Source organism: Panthera onca, chromosome B2, assembly GCF_046562875.1.
Source record: "Panthera onca isolate mPanOnc1 chromosome B2, mPanOnc1 haplotype 2, whole genome shotgun sequence".
NCBI lineage: Eukaryota > Metazoa > Chordata > Mammalia > Carnivora > Felidae > Panthera > Panthera onca.
Genome location: NC_138343.1, coordinates 117,659,362 through 117,683,735, shown reverse-complemented (window position 1 = coordinate 117,683,735; position 24,374 = coordinate 117,659,362). Strand labels below are relative to the sequence as shown.

Below are 24,374 nucleotides of genomic sequence, written 5' to 3'. Positions count from 1 at the left end.
ATGACAAGGTAGTCCTCTCCAAACCCCTCCCCTTATTCAGGGGGGTCTGGGATGGAAACTGTGTACAAGTCAGGAATTCTCCGTGTGTTTGAGGATGAGTTGGGGCAAGGACGCCCCAGAAGCTGAGGGTCTCTTTTTCTCTTGCTCTCTCTGGGGCTGGTGGGCCAAGGGGTTCTTATTCCTTGGAAGCCATGTGGGCCATGAGGCCTACCACCTTGTCGCTGTAGCCAAATCCATTGCTGTATCATGAAATGAGTTTGACAAGGTAGTCACTAAGGGCATTTCCAGCCCCAGCACCAAAGGTGGAAGAGTGGGTATCACTGTTAGAGTTGCAGGAGACAGCCCGGTCCTCAGTGGAGCCCAGGATTCCTTTGAGAGCCCTCCGATGCCTGCTTCACTACCTTCTTGATGTCATCCCATTTGGCAGCTTTCTCCAGGCAGCAGGTCAGATCCACAACTGATGCGTTGGGGGTAGTGACACGGAAGGCCATGCCGGTGAGATTAGCATTTAGGTCAGGGATGACCTAGCCTACAGAGTAGGTGCCAGTAGAAGCAGGAATGATGTTCTGGACAGCCTCTCCACCATCATGGCTTCCTAGAGGAGCCAGCCACAGTCTTCTGGGTGGCAGTGATAGCATGGACTGTGGTCTTGAGTCCCTCCACAATGCCAGAGTTGTCATGAATGACCTTGGTCAGAAGGGCCAAGCAATTGATGTTGCAGGAGGCAACAAATCTTGAGGGAGTTGTCATAATTCTTGTGGTTCACGCCCATCAGAAAAATGGGGGCATCAGCAGAAGGGGCAGAAATGTTGACTTTTTTGGCCCCACCCTTCACACAAGCCTCAGCCTTCTCCATGGTGGTGAAGACCCCAGTACACCCCACAACATACTTAGCACCAGCATCACCCCATATGATGTTGGTGGGATCTCACTCTTGGAAGATGGAGATGGGCTTTCCGTTGATAACAAGTTTCCTATTCTCAGCCTTGACTGTGCCATTGAATTTGCGCTGGGTGGAATCATACTGAAACGTGTAGACCATGTAGTTGAGGTCAATGAAGGGGTCATTGATGGTGACTATCCACTTCACTAGAGTTAAAAGCAGCTCTGGTGACCAGGTACCCAGTACGGCCAAATCTGTTTACGCCAGCCTTTACCATTGTGTTTTGGGGACTCGGCTGTCACTGCAATCAGATGTGGCTGTTAATGGGGAAGAGCAGAGAGCCTGCTTGGGTTCTGACACCCCAGCCAGACTGCCTCCATCTGTGGTATCCCTAGCCTTTCTTAATCTTCCGGGCTTGAAATTTTGGTATTATTTTTTAGTTCTCTTTCTTCTTTATCTGCTATTTAAACATCAACTTCTATGGAGTCTCTTCTCTGGAATTTAATATTAGTTTGATATTTGTCTTTACTATTGCTGCTTGCATGTGAGCCTATTCCCCCCCTCCCCAGCTTTATTGAGATATAATTGACAAAATTGTAATACATTTAAAATGTACAACATGGGGTGCCTGGGTGGCTCAGTTGGTTGAGCGTCCACCTTCAGCTCAGGTCATGATCTTACTGTTCCTGAGTTCGAGCCCTGCGTCGGGCTCTTTGCTGACAGCTCAGAGCCTGGAGGCTGTTTCATATTCTGTGTCTCCCTCTCTGTCTCTACCCCTCCCCTGCTCATGCTCTGGCTCTCTGTCTCTCTGTCAAAAATAAACATTTAAAAAAATTTAAAAAAATGTACAACATGATTTGATACACAGATACATTGTGTGATGATTCCCATGATCAAGGTTAAACATATGTCACCTCACATAGTTACCTTTTTTGTGGGGGGGGGGGGCATGGTGGAGAGAATGCTTAAGATCTACTGTCAGCAAATTTCAAGTATATAATACAGTATTAAGTTTATTTATTTAAACATCCAAGTTAGCATTTAGTTCAGTAATTTCAAGAGTAAAATCCAGTGATTCATCCCCTGCATAAAACACCCAGTGCTCATCCAACAAGTGTCCTCCTTAATGCCCCTTGTCCTTTTAGCCCTTTCCCCTACCCAAAACCCCTCCAGCAACCCTCAGCTCTCTGTATTTAAGAGTCTCTTGTGTTTTGCCACCCTCCTGTTTTTATATTATTTTTGCTTTCCTTCCCTTATGTTCATCTGTTTTGTATCTTAAATTCCACATATAAATGAAGTCATATGATATTTGTCTTTAAGTTCGCTTAACATTCCATCCACGTTGTTGCAGATGGCAAGATTTCATTCTTTTTGATTGCTGAGTAATATTCCGTTGTGTGTGTGTGTGTGTATATATATATGTGTGTGTATATATATATATATATATATGTATATATATATACGTATATATATATATACGTATATATATATACATATATATATATATACACCCCACATCTTGTTTATCCATTCATCAGTCGTTGGACATTTTGGTTCTTTCCATTAAGTTTACTTATTTTTTAGAGAGAGCCGGAGGGAGGGAGAGAGCAAGTGTGTGCATGTGGGGGAGGGGCTGAGAAAGAAGGAGAGAGAGAATCCCAAGCAGTCTCCACATGGTCAGTGCAGAGCCTCATGTGGGGCTTGAACTCATGAACCTCAAGATCATGACCTGAGCCGAAACCAAGAGTTGGACACTTACCGACTGAGCCACCCTGGTGCACCTACAATACTGTATTATTAACTGTGGTCATTATGCTCTACGTTAGGTCCTCAGAACTTTCTCTTTACAAACTCTGTACCATTTGTCTAACATTTCCTCTATTTCTCCCATCCCTGGGAGCCTTTTTATGTAGCCTTCCATTTGGACTATCTCTGCTTCTACTGTCTGTCCTTTCCAATTCAGGGTCCTCCAGTCTCTTTTTTGAGCAACAGTTCGTGGTTGCCGTCATATGAAGAGTCACACGTTCAGGGGATTGGAACCCGTGCATGCTGCTGGTGGGAATGTCAACTAGTGCAGCCACTTTGGAAAGCAGTTCGGCAGTTCCTGAAAACCTTAACCTAGAGCTTGCATTTGTCTGACATATTCTAGTCCTAAGTATGTGCCCAGGAGAAATGAAAACCTCTACCTACACAAAAAGTTGTAGGCGGATATTCACAGCATTATTTATAGTAGCCCAAAAGTAGAAACAACACAAATGCCCATCAGTTGATGAGTAGATAAACAAAATGTGGTATAGCCATAAGATGTAATATTACTTGGGCATACTGAGGAAGGACTTACTGATGTATGCTATAACATGAACGAACCTTGAAAATAATATGCCAAGTAAAAAGCCGGACATGCAAGGCCATGTGGCATGCTTCTGTGTATGTAAATAGTGAAATCTATACAGACAGAGATTGGTGGTTGTCTAGGGCTGAGAGTTTTAGGGAATGATAGTTAAAGAGTACCTGTTTTGTCCTTTTTTTTTTTTTTTTAAATGTAATATTCACTTAAAAGTCACCATTTTAAAGTATACAATTCATTGGTTTTTATTATATTCAAAATGTTGTGCACCTGTCCTCATTATCCCAGAACATTTTCATCTCCCCAAAAGAAACCCTGTCTCCTTTTTTTAAATACTTTTTTTATTAAAAAAAAAAATTTTTTTTTCAGTGTTTATTTTTAAGAGACAGAGCATGAGAAGGGAGGGGCAGACACACACACACACACACACACACACACACACACACACACACACAGAATCCAAAGCAGGCTCCAGGCTCTGAGCTGTCAGCACAGATAGCTGACAGCTCAGAGCCTGATGCAGCGCTTGAACCCATGAACTGTGAGATCATGACCTGAGCCAAAGACAGAGGCTCAACCAACTGAGCCACCCAGGTGCCCCAAAACCCTGTTTCCTTTAAGCAGTTACTCCTCATCCCCGCCACTCCCAACATCACCTTCTGACCTGCTTCTCCATTTTATGTTCCTTGTAGCAGCAATGTGTGAGGTTTCTGATCTCTCCAATTCCATGCCAGCACTTGTTTCCTTCATTTTTTTTCACTAGTCACCTTAGTGTATTTGAAGAACTATCACTAGGTGGTCTTATTTCCATTTTCTAATGACTAATTGTGTTGAGCATCTTTTCCTGTGATGATTGGCCATTTTTACCTCTTTTTTGGAGAAATATTTACTTAAGTCCTTTGCCCCTTTTAAAATTGGGTTCTTTGTCATTTTGTTGAGTTGTAAGAATGCCTTATGTATATTCTGCATACCCTTATTGGGTGTGTGGTTTATAAGCACTTTCATTCTGTGGATTTTGTTTTGTTTTGTTTTGTTTTATTTGCTTGATTGTGCCCTTTGACTCACAAACGTTTTTAATTTTGGTGAAGTCTAATTCCTTTGTTGTTGTCATTACTGATTGTGTTTTAGGTGTTCTAATTAAGAATGTGTTGTGAAATCCATAAGTCATGAAGATGCACATTCCTTGTCTTCAAAGAGTTTTATACTTTTGGCTCATATATTTTTAGTCTTTGGTCCATTTTGAGTTGTTTTATGTGGTGTGAGGTAGGGGTTCAGAGTCATTCTTTTGTATGTGGATATCCAGTTGTCCCAGTACCATTTGTTGAAAAGACTATTCTTTCCCCATTGTATGGATTTGGCACTCTTGTTGAAATCAGTTGGCGATAGATATATGGGTTTATTTCTGGACTCTCAAGTCTGTACTGATTGGTATGTCAGTTCTTATGCCAGTATCACTATGCTTTGATTAGTCTAGCTTTGTAATAAATTTTGAGGTCAGGAAGGGTGAATGCTCCCACTTTGTTCTTCTGTGTCATGAGTGGTTCAGTTATCTGTGGTCCCTTGCAATTTCATATGAATTTGAGGATTATTCTGTCCATTTCTGCAAAAAAAAGGCATTTGTGATTATAATGGGGATTGCATTGACTTTGTCAATGAATTTGGGGGGTTATTGTCATCTTAACAATATTAAGTCTTTGAATGTGTGAACATGGATCTATTTACGTTTTCTTTGATTTTTTAGGAAAGATGTTTTTGTAGTTTTCAGTATACAAATTGCATACTTCCTTGGTTAAATCTACTCCTTTGTATTCTTTTTGATGCTAAGTAGAATTACTATTTTTTGGATTGTTTATGTATATAAATACAACCGAGTATGTATATTGATCTTATGTCCTGCAATTTTGCTGAACTCCTTTATTAGCTTTTTTGGGGGGATTCTTTAGGATTTTATATATATATAATCCTACCGTTTGCAAATAGAGATCATTTACTTTTTACTGTCCTATTTGGATGCTTTTTATTTATTTTTCTTGCCTAATTGCACTGGTTTTAACTTTAAGAACAATGTTGAATAGAGGTGGTGAGAGTGGACATCCTGTCTTATTCCTGATCTTTGTGGGGAAAACTTTTGGTCTTTCACTGTTAAGTATGAGGTGTGTTTTTGTAGATGCCCTTTATCACATTGAGGAGGTTCTCTTTCATTCCTAGTTTATTGAATGTTTTATTGTGAAAGGATGTTAGATTTTGTTAAATGCTTTTTCTGTCTATTGAAATGATCTTGTATATTTTTCTTCTTTTTATTAATATGATTATTGATTTTTGTGTGTTGAATCACCCTTGTATTCCTGGAATAAATTCCACTTGGTCATGGTGTAAGATCCTTTTAATATCTTGCTGGATTTAGTTTACCAGTATTTTGTGGAAGACTTTTGCTTCTATATTCATTGGGAATATTGGTCTGTAGTTTCCTTTTTTTTTTTTTTTTTTTTGGTGATGTCTTTATTTGGCTTTGGTATCAGGCCTTGTAGAATGAATTAGAATGTTTGGAGTTTCTTTTTGGGTTGATGAAAATGTTCTAAGATTGTGGTGATGGTTGCACAATGACTCTACTAAGAATCCCTGAATTGTACACTTAAAGTGGGTGACTTGTGTGGTACCTCAGTAAAATTGTTACAAAAAAAACAAAACCAAAAACCCCCATATACACAACCCCAACAAACTTTAGGAGCACTAACCTATCTTCTTTAGCTTAGAGTCCTTTCCATAGAGTTTAAAGCCCTCAACAATCTTGTCAGCCTCGCCTCTGGTTTACCTTTGTATGACTGATCCAGTGATAAGGGTCAACACACTGCCCCACTCACCACTTTCTGCTCCCCTCAGATCTCCTAGAATGTCTTGTGCATCTTGCTGCTCTACCCTGAGGACTGTCTCCACCTGTCTTGAATGTCCTGTCCCTCTTTCCCACCAACAACGTTTCTTGCAAAGTTTTGTGCAAGTTTCTTGTATTTACCACTCTAGCCTGCAGTTGCCTTTTAGTCCCAAATCTATTCAGTGGGATAGAATATTTGAAATCAGAACTGTTCTAGGAAATCTGATGTATGTGTTTATGTGTACCTATGGACACACACTTTTTTTTTTTTTTAATGTATTTACAGTTAATTCACAAGTTTATAGAGATGCCTTTTTATTTGCACGGCTCTGGTCTCCCCATATGGCTCTCTGTGCTTTGAAGACAGGCATGATGTGGTATATCTAGTTATTATATGACAGGCAAGTATCTGTTGATGTATTATACATGTGTTTGGGAAATAGATCCAGAACTTTGTTATGTTTTGCAGTTTTCCTTATGTATCTCTAAAAAATATTTTTGAGAAATTTTTGTATTACAGTAGAAGCAATTGAGTAAAGTCCTAATGTATAAAGTTCACATGCGAGTGTGAGGAATGTGTAGGTGAGGCTTTATATAAAAGGCTGAGTTTGGCATCTGGTTAAGTATAACTGGGAGGTTGCATAAGCATCATGGTGTAATGTCAAGGAGGTATTTCAAATAAAATAGAATTGGATTTAAGTCTCCGGTATCTGTCTTATACATAGTCAGGGGCTTGAGTCAGGATTCAAATTCTGGTTGTCTGACTCCGGGACTAACAGTTAACTGCTCTCCTATTTTACATTCCATGCTTATTAAGGGAGGTTACTTCATTTCTCTGAGCCTCACTTTATTCACATACAAAATGAATGTGATAACATCTGCTGTGCCGAGTTGTTTTGAGACTTAAATAAGGATTTTATAAAGCATTCTGCAGAGTGCTTGCTCACAAAATAGGCAGGCCTATTGCTATTAGTAAAATATTTTGTTTACTCCAAAACAATAGCACTAACAAAAGAGATTTTGAAAGCATCTCTGAAACTTATGCCGAGAAATTTGCTTATCTCCTGGCTTCGGAATATTGAATTCTTTGCTTTACATTTTGGCACAAAGTTTTCAGTGTTCTATTTCTCTAGAATTTAAATAATTTTCCAAGTAAGTCATTTGTTAGTAATTACTTTCTTTTGCGCTCTTGTCGCTTTTTGTTGTTCAAAATGAGTTATTGTCAAAGAAGTAACAGAATTAAACCTTCTTTGTCGTTAACTTCCTGGTGACAGTTGTGGTTAACTGCAACTGATATATTAATGCCTTAGGTTTTGAAGTTTCTGGAATGAAGTTTAGGAAGGTTGATGTTTTTTGTTGGAAGCCATAATAGAAATGAATTTAGAGAGATGGTTATTGGTTTTTATCTTGGCTGCAGAAGTATTTGTAGAAGAGTATTTGTTGGTGTTGCTATAGGAACATAGTCAAAACTACAGCAGCGAAAGCATGACAGCATTGATCGGCTTACCTGAATTGTTGTTCTTATTTTATTCCTAATTGACCACATTTGACTTTTTTTTCTTTCTTAGCTGTCATAAATATCCGGATATTATAAGTCCCGAATACATCAGTTTCGAGAATACTACTATTTGGTCGCTTACTTCTTAGAGGCTTGGGGGGAAAAAAAAAATCCTGCTTAAGGCACATCCAAATTTCCTATTTGTAATGGTGATGGATCATAATTAAAAAAAATATGTATCTCCATGTATTCTTAGGCTAGTTTTGGTTCATTTGGGGATTTTTCTTCATGAAAACCACTTGGTAGTTACTGTTTTCAAGTCTTATTTACATTTTCTTTTACAAATCTGTTATGAAGTTATACTGTCCATGCTGTCCGTTTTAAGTTTTTAATAAAGCTACAATTTGGGTCAGGAGAAAGTAGTGGCACTAAGCAGTTTGTGGGGGAAAATAGCTCTCCTTCTGGCTTTTATAGACTCTCTTGCTCAAAGGAAGGACTGCCATTGAGTCGGTTACAACTTCAGTGGAAGATGTCTTGCAGCTGTGCCTTTTTGGTTTTCTTCCAGAGATAGTATTTGTGTGCACTGTCAGAATGTCTTAAAGGCCCACCCTGGAAAGGATTCAACTCTATAAAAGGAGTTTTGTTTTATAACCTTTCACATATTCTTATGGGGTTCTGGTGGTGACCGTGGTCTTTATTGTCTTGTCTTTTAGGCTGGCATTTTATTGAGACACAGGCTTCACAGTTTGAAAATAAGAATTACAGTTATAGTTATTGTATCTCGTAAAATACGAATGGCCAAATCCTTGGCACACACTACAATTAAAATGGCCCTTTCCAAACCTTGTGATTTTAGTCAGTTATTTTTTTAAACTTCTTTTCTACTGCTATACTGGAATGAAGATGGCAGCCATTTGACTATATTTCTTCTAGGTAATTTAATAGATTTTGATTTACAAGTCAAGTTAATGTGTTAGAAGATTCAGGGAATCCCAAACAAAGTTTTTAAAAGACCAATAACTTTTCATGTTGAGAATAGTTCAGTTTAACCTGTTTTGAATCCTTTGTTGACATGAATGCTAAGAGAATTATCATTGAATATACTCTAGGGGACTGACCATATTTTCTCCCCAAGTTTTCCTTTTCTCTTCAGTTTTTTTTTTTTTTTTTTCTCTCCTTTAAATGTTCCAGAGTTCTCTAAGTTATTTGGGGTGGAGAACAGGGCTTTAGAGATACTCCTATATCACTAGTTTTCTCAGGCCACTTCCTCTGCCAGCCCATGTGTATTTCCAGTTACCTTCCCTTGGGGATGTCCTTCCTGCTGTTCAAGATGAAGGGGTGTGTGTGTGTGTGTGTGTGTGTGTGTGTACTTTTTAAAGTAATCTCTACCCCTAACCTGGGAATTGAACTCAGGACCCCAAGACTGAGAGTCACTTGCTGTACTGACTGAGCCAGCTAGGCACCCCTTCTTTTGTGGGTTTGATACTATTTTGTTTTGTTTTTTTTTTTTTTACTTCTTCTGAACTACCTGCCATCCATTTTCCTTTTTCTCCTTTGTGTCTCAAGCCTCTCCCTACTCTCTCTCTCCCACCAAAAGCCTGCACCAAACAAAACCACCAAAACATCTGCTGTGCACAGATGTTTTCCTGCAACCTAGTACTTCTTGTAGTTATTCGTTCCTGATTCTCTCGCCTTTTTTCTATCGCTAAACTGGACATTAATCTACACTCACCTCTAACCCTCCTTTCTCCAGTATTTTTTTTTTTTTTTAAGCCACTTGGCTTTTTCGTCCACTGTCCACTAACTTGTTCTTAGAGGTTACCAGCAGCCTTTTCACAACAATTTAAAAACTTCAGCAGTGCCTGAAGCAATGTGCCCTTGGCCCTGTTCTCCACTCCTCCTAGCCTGACTCTTCTCTTTTGGCAATATGTTCATGGTTTGTGGTCTTTCTCTTAGGCTGATCCTTCCAGCCTCCTTTATAGCTTCCTTTCTGTCTGCCTGGTGATTTATCTTGAGCATTTTTCTTTCTTCCTTTCTTTCCTTCTTTCTTTCTTTTTTAAATGTTTTATTTATTTTTGAGAGAAAGAGAGCACACGCACGGGAGGTGCAGAGAGAGAGAGGAAGACACAGAATCCGAAGCAGGCTCCAGGCTCTCAGCTGTCAGTACAGATCCTGACATGGGGCTCGAGCCCACAAACTGTGAGATCGTCACCTGAGCTGAAGTCAGACACTTAACCAACTGAGCCACCCAAGTGCCCCATAATGATGAGCATTTTTCTTACTCTGTTTTGCTGGGGTTTCATCTATTGCATAGCTTCAAATAACACTGATGGGCCAATGAGTTCCAAGTCTTAGCATGGAAACCCCGACTTTGTTGTTCAGACACCTGTGTCTGACCATCCTGACTTTCCACCTGGCTGTACACAGGTCCTATAGTCCACGTGCATTCAACCTGGAAGCTTGTGCTTCTTTCATTCCTGTTTCCTACGTTTCTTGGAAACTCCTCACTACATTCATGGTGCTGCCTGTCTGACCTTTGACTGCCAGGAACCTGGGAAATTTGCTGTTACTCCCACAATATAATTCATTATCAAATCCTGTCAATTTTACCTACTAAATATTTATTGACTCCGTCTCTTCATTTGCCTTTGTTGCCCCTGCCTTAGTTGAGATGCTGTTTCTTGGATCACTGGAGCATCATCTTAACCAGTTTCCTTTGTGTCACTTGTTGTCACATGACTGCCCAGTATTTTCCATCGCCCGCAGGGTAGAGTTAAAACGTCGAAACTTTAGCATACCCATCACTTATTACTTGGCTGCCTCCTCCCTCATCCATCTCGTGCACTCCTACCCTGTGTTCCAGGCAGACGAGGTACTTACCGTTCTCTACCACGCTTTTATCTTTCCTGATTCTATGCCCTTCACTTGCTGTTCCCACGGTGAGGAGTGTGCTCCTACCCGCTTTCACTCCGCCCTGGAAGCACCTTCTTATCCTTCAAGGTCAGCTCAAACTTCACCCCGGGAAACATTCTTTCCTCATCAAGTCCGTTACTGTTGAATTGTCTCTGCCTGTATTTTAGCTCTTCCTCTCTGTGCAGTAGAGTTAGTTATTTAAATACCCTCCTGGCACTGCTGGAGCCAGGTTTTACACAGGTTTGTAACCTCAACAGCTATCAGTAAAACAAAGAGCAGTTCCTCACTGAATGAATGGGTCTTAGCAAGACCCAAAAGTACAGAGCTGAAATCAAGATCTCCTAGGCAGAGGTGATGGTGAGTACTCTGGCTTGATGTTGGCTATTCTGTTTTGGGTGGGTTGGGGCTGTGGACCGAGGGCACGTTGGCACCTGTGCTTCGGGTTTTCTTTCACAATTCAAGGTCGGAGAGTTGAGTTGTTAAAGTGAAGTGACAACACAGAGCTGCAGTTTCAAGTGACCTGAGCTAACAAAGTTGTGTGGTTTGGGAGGCACACAGGGTGCCCAGACAAGTGCCCAAGGCGTGCACATGGCCTGTGTCGGGCAGAGGGAGGAGTAACAGGTGAAGTGAGGAGAGGCTGGCTCTGGGTTTGTCCCTCCCCAGGGCGTGCTGTATAGCTATGACTGCTTATCACACGCATCTTAACCTTTCCCTGCCTTGCCCGGCCAGGAGCAGCGTTCAACTTTGTCCAGCGCGATTTGTCTTAAGAGGCTTGTGTTGACCTGTTTGCTATTTATGCGGTTTCTAGTGGCCCCTCTTGGAAATTGTGGTGCCATTTTAAAGGAAAGGAGAGAAGAGAAAGAAGGGAAGTTACAGAGGGTGGATTAAGGTGAAGAAACATTTTTCCTTCCCCAAGTTGAGGGGGAAAAAATAGGTAAATGGAATTGGTAAGAGTTTACTCTATGTTCAGTGTTTGATTTTTAAAAGTAAACGTAAGGATACATTCAGCCATTTTTAGGAGAAAGCCTAGATGAATTTTTTGACCATCGGGATACTGTGTCCAATAGGAACTCACGTTCTTTTAGTAGTAGCTGTGTGGCGACTCTCAGACGATTCTTACAGTGGTCCTGTTACGTAGGTGGGTGGTCGGCTGGTGCCTTGACTGATTCAGTCACCAGCTAAGTGGTAACATGCCATGGCAACATGCAGACTCTCTGAATATGAATTTAACGTTCTTTCAGATTGAGAAGTATCAATAGATACTTTCTTGGCAGTGACCTCTTTGTTTCTCAAGACCTACTTTTTTGGGGAGTGGGAGCGTGTAGGGTTTTTCCTGGGTGCAGAGAGTGGGGGCAGAGCTGGGGAGCACTGATGTCTACTGCATGCTTAGTCTCTGGGCTCTTTGGTCCTTTGGCCGTTGGAGAGCCAGAAAGGGCCTCTGTGCTGTGTGTTTTCTGTAACTGTGTCTCTGCTCTTTTCTTCTCATCCAGGCAGGGAGGCTTGCAACAGGGAAGGGCCATGGGATTATTTATTAGACAGAATCTGACATCCTGCCTGGGTTCTGCTGCGGACTCCCTGCACAACCCAGGCAAATCCTCTAGCTTCTGGGCTTTAGGTACCCCAGATGTGAGAGACAAGGGCCAGACATCCTTTATGGCTCCAAATTCTTTACTCTATAAAAACCCCATTTCGTTCAGCCATGTATGTAGGACGTTTCACAGGTACTGGCAAAGTCTTTGTTTCTGCTTTTTATGTTATGGGCTTTGTGACAGGTGCTTTTGTTTTCTTTAACCCCTAAGTCAAGGTGGGTGTCACCGCCATATTATTAACAGTAGCATTGACTCACTTAAAATGAGCTCCAAATGAACCAAAACGTCTTCAGTCTATGAGGCCTTCCTTGACCTCCTCCAGGGAGTTGTGCACTTTGCTGTGCCTTTCCTGTCCCTCTGTTGTAGCCTTTATCACACATGTTGTAATTGTTTATGTATCTGTCTTTCCTGCTAGACTGGTGAATTCTCTGAGGGCTGGAATGGGGAAGGATCTTTGAGTCCTAAGGGTTTAATGTCTGGTGCAAAGGCGGAACTCAGCAAATGTTTCTTAGACACAATAGGATGAAAATGATACATTTTTTTAAAAGTTTGTTTATTTTGAGAGAGAGAAAGCACATGTGGGAGCAAAGGAGGAGCACAGAGAGAGAGAGAGAGAGAGAGAGAGAGAGAGAGAGAATCCCAAGTAGGTCTGTGCTGTCAGTGCAGAGCCCAATGCAGGGCTTGATCCCATGAACCATGAGACCGAGACCTGAGCTGAAATTCAGAACCAGACGCTTAACCTACTGAGCCACCCCTGAAAATGATACTTTAAGGTGAATGCTGGATTACTGTATTTGCCTGAATGTGTAATTCTAATAGTGATGCGTTTGACTTTTGAGTTAAAACTCTTAACAAATCCTTTTATCTTAACACTTTTTAGATGGTTTCAAAACATTAACTTGATGATGGATTCCCATTTACCACCTCTTTGTTTCCATTTTCTCCTGTACCTCTTCCTGTCTTCTCTACAAACCCTTTCTTTAAAAAAAAACAAAAACAGAATCCCAAAAAAAAAACAAAAAACAAAAACAAACCTGGGACCATACAGCAAATTTTTTCCCCAGAGTCTCATAAATCTATAGTACTTTCTAATGTTACGTTTTTAAAAATGTGGTAGGGATGAAACTTTGCAGATGACTCATTTGCAGTTGTGCAGAGCATTCTGGATGTAGAGTCTGAGAGAAGATAAACTGTGGTGGTATGTGGTCGAAAGAGAACTTGTGCATAGAATCCATGGAACGAATGCAGTGGTTTTTTCCTCTTTTTTTCTTTTTTGCTGACAACAGATAGCGATGATAAAATGTAGGCTGTTAGAAAAATTTATAGACTAGGGAACCCATTCAGATTGAAAAAGTGATACAACTTTTCTCCATTTTGTTCAGGGAGTATATCCTTTGCATGCTGATTGGTAGGTAGGAAGAATGGATTCTCTGTAAAAATCAGTAGATTCAAAAACAGTGAGTTTTGGCTAGTACTTTTTAGGTTATTTTAAGCCTATGCTAGAAAATTGTTTCCTTTTTTTTTTTTTTCCTGGTGTGACAGATTAATTGCTTTTCGAGCAGAGGCTAGATGAATAAAGGTGGAAAGATTGAAAGAAATGGTCTTCCTCATTGTCTTTCTACAACACAGATAACTTTATTTTCTGCACAGAGTTTGTGAGCTATGAATGACCTGTTAGATTATTGGGTCCTCTACATTCTGTTCAGTTACGTTTTTTGTTTCCATAAAGCAGGAGGTAGGACAGTTTTAAAAGTCAAGAAATTATGATACTGAGTTTAGCATAACATTTTATTTATATATAAACTCACAAATATAAACATAGGAAAAATGTCCCCCAATCTAACCCCAACCAACTCCCTTGAATACTTTAAAAAAAAAAAAAAAAGTATTGTTAAAAAAATTGTATTCTTAAAAAAATAGTATTCTTAAAAAATAGCATTCTTAAAAAAATAGTATTCTTAAAAAATAGTATTCTTAAAAAAGTATTTGGAGGATCAGCTTCTAACCCCCCTCCCCCTTTAATAAAGTTTTATTTAAGTAGTATCTACACCCAAAGTGGGACTCAAACTCATGACCTCATGATCAAGAGCCACATGCTCCCCCTACTGAGTCAGCCAGGTGCCCCTAATTTCCCCTTTTAATGGAATAATGAGACAGTGTCAGCACATGACTATGATTTTCCCAAGACAGAGTTTAGATCTAAATTCGTATTAACAGTTTAAAAAAAAAAAAAAATTTTTTTTTTTTTTTAATTTACTTTTGACAGGAAGAGATAGAGACGTGAGTGGGGTAGGGGCAGAGAGAGAGGGAGCATATTAACAGTTTTTTTATGGGAGGACATTTGTGGATGTACTTTGTGTACTTTAATGTGTTTAAAATCTTACTGGGAATGGATGCTTTAAATGACCCTGGCTTTGGTTTGTGTACTTCTTCCAGTAACCCAATGAATAACCTTGTAGAAGTTATTTCACTTTGGGTTCAGTTTACTCATCTTGAAAACACAGGTGTTCGAATTGGCGGAAGAGTACATTGGCTTTGGAAAGCAGCTCTGCTCGTCACTAGACTGCCAGCGCCACCAGCATTGGCTTTGAAGACTGGTGTAAATTCTGACTCTACCCCTTGTTGAGTGTATGAGTTTGGAAACTCATTTATATTTTCTGGGTTCTCTTTTTATCTACCATATGAGTCATTTGTTCTGCTTCGAAATTATAGTGCCACAAAACTCCCTTTTCTGTCTTAATTCTCTTAACCTTTGATTAGAGCATGAAATCCAGATGTCTTCTGAAGCAGGATCTTGTATATTGGAGACCGCAGAGGAGCTTGAGCAATGACATTGGGCTTCATATTTAAGAATGTAGGTGCCTTCATCAGCTTGGGCTGCCATAACATGGTACTGTTGAGTGGCTTCAGCACGTTTATTTTCTCACAGTTCTGGAGGCTGGAAGTCCGAGATCGGGGTGCCAGCATGGTCTGTTTCTGGTGAGGGCTCCTTCTTGGCTTGTAGATGGCTGCCGTGTAGTGAAGCAAGAGAGCAGGAGAGCAGGAGAGAATGAGCGGACTCTGGTGTATCTCTTCTTATCAAGGCACTAATTCCATCATGATGGCCCCACCCTTAAGACCTCATTGAAATCTAATTATCTCCCTAAGGTCTCCTCTCCAAATATCATCACATTGGGAATTAGTGCTTCAGCATATGAATTGGGGAGGGGGGGACACAATGCAGTGTATAGCAGTAGGAGAGTTAAGAGGGTAGGAGGCACAGGGGTGATCAGAGATGCCTGGATGGGTTGTAGACCTCCTCTACCATTGGCAACTTCACTGGATCCAGTGCTACGTGTTAGGAGTTCTGATGCTTACGGGTTCTGTGGAGTAATACATTTCAGGAAAAGGTTTGGAGCCAATACTTTTTTTCAAGCATATTGAAGTAAAGCTGTCATTGTGCTGCAGTATGTATTAAAAAATACATTTAATATTTTAAAAATGAAGGAAGAAAGTAATAAAAGATGATGCTTTTAATTGAATAAGATTGACTCTTAAAAAGTTCACCACATTGCCCTTTTGTGAACCACTGAAAACCTTGTGGTAGATACTGAAGTTTACTTCCATTATATGGAATGATTGTTTTGTTTGTTTTAGTTTTGTGTTTGTTCATTTTGACAGAGATCAATGTCTTCAGAGCTGTCACTGGAACACATTTTCACTGTTACCATAAAGCAAATTTTACCTTTTTCTGTTAGTGGGTACAGGTGACATCTTATTGCCTAAATCTCTAAAGTGTTTTCTTTAGAATTTAAAAAGACTTTTTTCAAGACTCTGTAGGTGAAGTGAGCATGTAATACTCATTGACCTAAGAACTGCTTGATAAAGAGCGATGTAGCAGCGGGGTGAGGTTGTGGAGAATCATGTTTGGATCCAGAGTCATTCTTGGTCCTGATTTGCTCATGTAAATATCTACATGGGAACACACATACACACCCAAATTTATTTCTTTATTAAAAAAATTTTTTTTTGATGTTTGTTTATTTTTGAGAGAGCGGTGGGGGAGGGACAGAGAGAGAGGGAGGCTCTCTCTGGGCTGAGAGCCTGATGCGGGGCTCGAACTCACCAACTGAGATCATGACCTGAGCTGAAGTCAGACGCTTAACCAGTTGAGCCACCAAGGCACCCCTACACACAAATTTAAATTCTGGAAATGCAAAGGACGGAGGGCTGGTTATGTACAATTAAGGAAAATTAGTCTTTTCTCTGATCTCTGACTTGAATCTTGTCACTAAAGGAAAATGCATTAACGTTTTTAAATGTACTTTGTTTCCCTTGTGTATTTGTATTCAGTATGACCTATGGATATAGGCATACCTTTTGTATCCATCATGCCTGAGTATTGACAATAACAAAACAGGGATTTATCAGCTTTGTAATTATGTGATGGCACTATAAATCTAAATTAAAACAAACCTCTATTTTTAAATATAGAATGAATGAATAAGCAAATTCTTTTGTGAATAAGCAAATTCTTTTACAGATGAATCAAAATAGATGTTTTTATGTAATGAAAACTGGACTTTGTATGTGGCTTTTTTATATCTGAAACTGATACAGTTTATAGGGAGAGATGATTAGATTATATGCTGTATACATATGCTTTTGGTGTCTATTTGTAGGGTGGATTAAAATGACAGAACTAAAAACAAAGTTGGGGGGAAGGGAAAAAAGTTTGTGGGTGCAAACCCAAAGCAAAGCGAAAATGATACAAAAACAAGAAAAATCTTTCAGCAAGAGAATTACAAAAACTGTAATCCTAAAATTAGTCATTATTAACACTATTCTTTATGAAAAGTGTTCTTCATTTAGTGGGTAGAACAGGCAGCAGGAAGATGACTTTTTCTTTGACCCGTGTGGATTTTGTAGCCGAGGAATGAAGTAACTTGGAACCAAGCTGGGCTTTTCTACTGAGCATGCCCCTTCTCCAGCAGGGTCCAGCCTGGGTGGGGCCAGTCTTGCTCATTAAGCTTTTGGAAGCTGGATTTCCATCAGCTTTCCAGTCTCCTAATGACAGTGAACAGCAGACAACGGGCTCGATGAACTTTTTAAAAAGCTGTGTATGTATTTTAAGGGGGAGATTTTGAGGAAGTTTCTGTTGGAGCAGTTGGGTTTGGTGGTCTATGCTTGTTTGTTTTTGCTTTTGAAGAAAGTTTGCTTTTGAGACTGTCCATATCCAGGGGACTGAAAATTTGGAGAATACTAATGTACAGAGTACATGGAACCTGGGTATGTATGCTCTTTGGCAAGGGAACATGTTCAGTTATATTTGATCCAAGTTTTATGAAAAATATATTTTTTTTGGTGGCCAGAGTTTAGTTTTGGCTCACTTGTTTGCATTTTTCTAGGCAGATGTTGACTTATGTCAACGTAAGTGCTTTTTCAAGTTTGACCTATGAGAATAACGAAGCTAGTTGGTTTATTTTACATACTTGTCCTGCTCTTCACAGGCGATTTATTCAGTGGTACAATATACTATATGAAAGTTAATTATTCCTAAAGCACAATGAGAACCATGTAAGGTTAATAGTCTACAGTTACTTTTGAAACATGTTGAAGGATGACCGATTTTAATTTATAGAATGCTTCATTTTCATGCTAATTTGTTTGATTAAAAAGGAGTTGTACTGTGACTGGCACAGAGTTGAATTCACGTTTTTTAGCCTCTACAGATTAGTGGCCATTAACAGTGGTTAAGAATTGTATGTTGTTTTGATGTTGTCACACCCGAAGTAAATAAATGTTGGTTAAATAAGGATAGGTATTAACCTCTTTTTTTTTTTTTTTTTTTTTTACTGAATATGTAATCTGTTGTCACATTGAAGAATAGTGACAACTCACTATTGTTGCCCAGATTCTGACATCCAGACTTAGAAAAAATGGTCTTCCTGCTTTTTCTTGATCTAATTCCCACCCTTAAAAAGAACCTAGTTTGAGTGTTACTTTCTAACAAAACAAAACCACCACAGTGATTGCCAGATGATCTCTGCAAGTTCCTTTATTGTTGGCACCATATGGAATGCTCTTCTGCTGAAAGAATTAGCCAGTACATTTGGGGGAGGAGGGCACATGTGTACTTGTGAAGTTTAAGTTTTCTATTTTTGGGCCCAACAAAGAATTGTCTCTTAAAATTATTGGCAACTTGGGCGTGGGAACAAATAACTGTAGAGATGATGCTGGTGATCTCGACAGCCAGCCAGTCGTAGGCGCCCCGTCTCCGTGCAGCGTTCCTGTGCATGTTCTAGGATACATTGGTGACCTGTGTACGGTTTAACATCTTAGCTCGATTGCAGACTTGGAAAGGGAAATTTTAAACGCTGACATTTAGTTTGCTTGAATTTTTTGTTGGACCCCTGAAAATTGAATGCCTGGCATATTCTCCCGTGGGATCCTGTACTCCACTCACGATTACACATGTTGAATTTTGAGAATCCTACCTCCAAAGAAACAAAGAAATTTTGTTGAAGCAAAAACCTGTTCTAGCCAGCCTCACCTAAAAAGTAGTTGTTTGAAGCTCTTACTAATAAGTAAAGTAGTTTTGAACTAAACTAATGCTCAGAGTAGAAATACTTGTGTGTGTGTGTGTGTGTGTGTGTGTGTGTGTGTGTGTGTGTGGCGGGGGGGACGGTTTTAGGCATTCCAAATGGCATGTCTCTAATTCCATTGTAGTTACAACTTTTCCTGCCTGGGGAAAGTTGCTTTTATCACGCCAGGCGTGGAGGGTCCACAGCTAACAGTCTACAGCACCTTCTGCTGACTGGCCAGAGGACTGGTGTCAACGTTTAGTTAGGCTTGCTTACCTAAGCTAGAAAAATCATGCAGTTCAGTCTCCTATGTTAATTAAGAATATATACTATGCGTTGGCATAACTGGTAGTACTGTAAATATTTAAAATGGCGGAAGAGCTAACGATCAAAGTTGTAAATGTACATTCTGCTTTTTGACAAGGTTCAGATATTTATGCCTGTTGACTGCAGTGTTCCAAAGCTTATGGAGAAGAGGATTTGAAAGTGTGAGATCAGTGTAGGCTCCAGCCTGGTGGCCTTGTCATAGCGTGGCGAGTTGATTGATTTTGACAAGACTTTGTCTTACGACCTATTAAAATGCAGCGTCTGCAGCCTGTGCATTTATCCTGTGCAGTTAACCTTGATGGATTTGTCGTTAGCTTATTTGGGAAAAGCCTCCTGAACCACTGTTATTTTTAAGCTAAAGAATTTAGAGTTTGAGTCACACAAATAGTATTAGACTTGTGGAGTTCCACTTGATCAGGTGGGTTTTCTGATGGGGCTGGGTAAGGATCCTATTCTGATGGTAGTTGTAGGATGAGCTCAGAAAAAGCCTGCTCCCTGCTGTCTGGTATGATGAAGAGAGATTGTTGGCTTTGCTCTGTTTTGAGCCTGGTCATGATGTCATTGGAGGAAACTGCACATTAGTGTATTTTTCTTTTCTAGAGAATGTCCTATGATGGTGGTACAAATAAGTATTTCCTGAATACTTAGGAGCATCACAAAAGACATTTATTGAGAAGCTACCAGATGCATCACGCCGCACTAGGAACATGTTATTATTCATCATCTGTACAAAAGTTTTGCTCTTCATGTGAGCATAGGTGCAGAAGTGGCCAGGGGAGAGGTGTAGACAGGAAACATGACCTTGTGCGTGTCAGGCCAACTTTGTTCCTGCTTTTCCCTATAAACGTGGAGGAAGCTGCTCACAGAGATCAGGGATGTTTATGTATGTCCAGCTTAGAAGTTGAATACGAATCTTCCCATTCTGTTTTATTCCCCTTTAAAAGTGTTTTCAAATTTCAGAGAACTCTGTTTCCAAGTTCCCTGTTTGTACCCTTCCGGGAGAGAATGGGAATAATTTTTTTGGGCCTACCTGCATATGCACCAGTGTTTGTACATATATATAGAGAGAAAACCACCTTTTCCCCCTAGCTGGTTGATGGTGAGCCGGGCTAATTCAAAAATTTGAAACAAATTCGTTTTATATGTTGAAGAAATTTATAACCAGGAAGATTTTATTTGGATTTTTTATTCAAGTGACTTAAATTTTTCCAGACAGCAAATATATCTCTAGCAAACCAATTAAGAATGAGAATTAAGTTTTCTTTAAAAAGCACGGTGCCTTTTTGTATTTCAGGAGTGTTAAACCAAGAGTTCCCATGTGGGACCATGTGTGACCTCCTAAAGAGAGGACAATGGTATCGTCACAGAAAACCTTGTCAGGTCTTCAGACTAGTAGTAATTTCTGATCTGAATGAGCAAAATCTCTGAATTAGTGACACGTGGTTTGAATGTATATTAACGCTAATCTTTTTTTTCCTTAACATTTTTTTTAATGTTTATTTTTGAGAGAAAGAGAGCACGAGTGGTGGAGGGGGCAGAGAGAGAGGGAGGCACAGAATCTTAAGCAAGCTCGAGGCTCCGAGCTGTCAGCCCAGAGCCCGATGCAGGGCTCGAACCCACAAGCTGTGAGATCATGACCTGAGCTGAAGTCTGATGCCTAACCAACAGAGTCACCCACGCACCCCTATATTGACGCTAGTCTTGCTACCTCAGTCCTTCACTAGGCCGAGAACAGGATTCTGTTCACCTCTACTGCTGGTGTCTGGTTACCTGTGCTGTGAAAAGGCTGAAGAAACATTTGCTTTGAGAGAAGGGCCTAAAATCTGCAACCCACATTCTGAAAATAGGTGAAATTTATAAGGGGCTCAGTTAGAACATACTGCTTAGGACTGTAAGCCTCCAAGTTGGTAGTAATAGTTTGCTTTTTGCTTTTTCTTTTTTTACGTTGTATTTAGTTTTGAGAGGGCACGAGCAGGGGAGGGGCCGAGAGAGAGGGACAGAGGATCTGAAGCAGGCTCTACGCTGACAGCGGCGAACTGTGGGGCCCGAACTCACAAACCGTGAGATCATGACCTGGGCTGAAGTCAGATGCTCAACCTACTAAGCCGCCCAGGTGCCCCGGCTTTTTCAACAGATAGTGAATTGTTGGCCATTATGCTAGTGTTGGTTGTGTAACAGTGAAGCTGTTTGGGATTGGTGGCGGTATTGTAGGAGGTCTCTGGAGCTGGACAGCCTGGGTCTGAATCGCGGCTCCTCCGTGTATTGGGTGTATGGCTTCGTGCAAGTCCTTTATCTTGTCTTTCCTTCTTCATCTGTAACATGGGAATGATCTTAGTTCCTACTTCAAAGCGTTGTGAGGATTAAGGGAATTGCTACACTCAGAGTCTCTAGAACCATGCTCAATAAATAGCTGATATTGTCACTATTATTTCTGTTCTTACTATTATTTTTAGTGAACGAAGGGGCATAGTGCCCTCCCCCCCCCCCCGTTTTTTGTTTTTTGAAGGGGCATAGTGCCCTCCGCCCCCCCCCCCCCCCCCCCGTTTTTTGTTTTTTGTTTTTTTTTTTTTGGCCAGAATCCCTATTTGATGACAGTGGCCCACCATTTATTATGAATTTACTGTGTGCCAGGCACTTTATGTATAGCATCTAATTACATCCTTAGGGCATCCCAGTGAGAATGTATTCTATCCCTGTTTTGCTTATGAGGAAACTGAAGGCTAAATAATATCCCTGGGTACACCACTAGTAGGAGACAGAGCTGGAATTCTAATCCTGGTCTTTTTAGCTCTCAGACTTGATTTCCAAACCACTCTGTTATTTTATCCAAAGATTAGATAGCTTCACACAGAAAGGATGTAGCTCCATCCGACTGTTAAAAAACTGGGGCCTTGAGGAGGGCACCTTTTGGGATGAGCACTGGGTGTTGTATGGAAACCAATTTGACAATAAATTTCATATTAAAAAACAAAAAACAAAAAACTGGGGCCTTGTCTGAGAGCAGGAATTTGATGCAGTTGATCAATATGCCTGACCATACCACTCGTAATTGCTTCATGATGAGCCAGTAGGGTTCTGGATGTCTCTATCATTTCGATTAGTGCGTGCTTTTGGAGTGCCCAATATGATGATGTTTATGTGCATTTTGATGATGAGAATGGTGGCCAATATTGGGATCCTTAATGGCTACGTATAGTATCTGCTTATCGAACGCTCACTCTAGGAAAGGGAATCTATTTTTGGGATGACCCTAGTTGCTTGTGGAGAAGACTCCGCCTGGCACAGATCTTTATTGATGTAATTGTGTTTTAAAAATTTTTATTCCAGTGTAGTTAGCATACAGCGTTGTCTTAGTTTCAGGTGTACAATGTAGTGATTCACCAGTTCCATACCTCACCCAGTGCTTATCATCTGGACGTAATTCTTGAGAGCAGCAGGGACTTGGCTTTTAACAAATGAGATCGTTAGCTCTTACCTTAGGTGCTACTCGAACTGAACATTGTTGAAAATTGTTTTGATTTTCATGTACCCCCCTCCAATATGACGAAAGAGAATCTTACACTTTGATGAACTCTTAAGATTTGTTTGTTTCATTCTTAGAGTTTTTAAAATAAAGATTAATCCTTTATCTTACTCAGATATTAACCCAGATACTGGGTTTAAAAAATTTGAGCATCAGGAAAAACGAACATTCGACAGCCATGGCTCTTAGGCTATGAGGGCCATAGAACCCAGAGGGGAGTAGTAATTATCCGATACAGTTGTGTATGTGTTCCCAGTTTCTTAGGGCTTATTTTCTGATGCTTGCTCCGGAATATGCAGAGGCTAATAGTGGCTGCGAGTAGCTGAAACCCCATTGTTCTCATAGTAGGGAGTGTGTTCTTTCACATACCAGGAAGCACAACCCTAGGACCTGGCCATGTGCAGCATGCCAGCTCTAGTATGTGTCACTTTGTCCTCAGGCTTTCTCCCTTCTTGGATACTCAAGATGGCAACAGCACTTCTAGAGTCAGGTATCCAGGGCTTCGAGACAGAAGAGGGGCCTTTCCCTTTTGGCTCCTTTTAGTGGAAGGAATCTTCCCACCAATAGACTTTCCGCAAGTCTTCTCGACAGGGGGAGGGGGACTACCGTGATTGCCTTGGACCAGTAGATCATTGCCTTTTGGCCTGGCCTGGAGCCAGCCCCCGCTGGCATGCATGTGTAAGAGAGACAAAAGCTGAAGAAAATTTGGGTTCTGTTTAAAAAGGAGAAAGGGTGGAGGAAATACATGCTCTGAATGTAATCTGATCCTGCCTAGGCTTGAACTAGCCGAGGGCCACAGTTCATATCTTTTGTGTATGTGGCTTTAATTTAAGCCAGATGCTAGCTTATGTCTTTGCAGAAATAGTTCAGTCTCTCTTATAGATCCTTATCCCTTAAAAACAAAACAAAAAGAACAAAAAAGAAGCCAAAGAGTGTGTTATTAAGGTAACTAGGGTGGGTAGCATTGGATTGTTTAAAAAAATAACTCATTTATCCTCCCCATATAGATAATTTAAACTAACAAATCATCCCTTTGGAATGTGGTGACACTTATTTGAATATGGGGTTAGTAGTCTATACACCTGACACTTAAGAAAAATCAACCTACAAGAGAGGAATTACATGAAGTCTGCTCTAAGTCGTCCTGTTTTTGTCATTCCTTTCCCTCTCCAGATACTTTTCGTTTTTCCTCCCTTTCGTCTTCCTCCTTTTCCCTCTTCGCCTCCTTTTACTTGCTGTACAGATTTAAGAAGCACTGCTTTCATTATTTCCTAACTGGTTAGGTGGCCGCTGAGTCATTTCTATATTGAGGTTGCTGTTTTGTCTTTTTCTCACATTTTGTGCTTTTAGGGAAGGTAGTTGGGTATTAAAAGACTTCTTCTTGGGCTATAAGCTGTGTAGGGACATGAACATAAGCCAGAAAATTGTTCTGCATATCCTCTGCCCAGTCACTGCCACGGATGAAAACCAGTTTTGTCAGACCTGGAAAGTGACAAAATTGAAACGGTGCACACATGGCCGATATTATAGAAGTTTAATAGTTATTTGTTGCACAATTTGTTTTCTTTCTCAAAGTTCACAGGAAAGCCCTTCTTGATTCCCTTGCCACCATTTTGAAGTTTAGAAATGCATCCTTTTCCATTTTGTTAAATCTGGAGTGTCCTTAAGTAATGGATTGAACTTTGTTGGTAGAAATCAAAGACTGCTGATTGCTCTCATCTCTGCAGAGGGGGAGGGCCACTCAGCTGGCAGCACCTACCCCATTCTCTGTACAGGGATTTTGTTAACAGTGAGGGCTCTTAGAGTGGCACTGGTTTTCGTGAGGTTTTAAGGAAACCTCTATACCCAATAGTTAGCTTGAA

The 24,374-nt window shown here is 40.4% G+C and overlaps 1 protein-coding gene and 1 pseudogene across 23 annotated transcripts in view; one reads left to right on the top strand and one right to left on the bottom strand.

Moving 5' to 3' along the window:
- Nucleotides 1–24,374, top strand: part of EPB41L2 (erythrocyte membrane protein band 4.1 like 2) — a 220,544-nt gene that overhangs the window by 70,841 nt on the left and 125,329 nt on the right. The window contains exon 1 of one of the 23 annotated variants that reach the window (XM_060616639.3): nucleotides 17,101–17,198. The exons of 21 other annotated variants lie outside the window; for them this stretch is intronic. The gene's annotated coding sequence lies outside the window, so the exon portion shown is untranslated. One more of the 23 variants, XM_060616638.3, reaches the window with a different exon arrangement.
- LOC132667634 (glyceraldehyde-3-phosphate dehydrogenase pseudogene) lies at nucleotides 240–1,226 on the bottom strand (annotated as a pseudogene).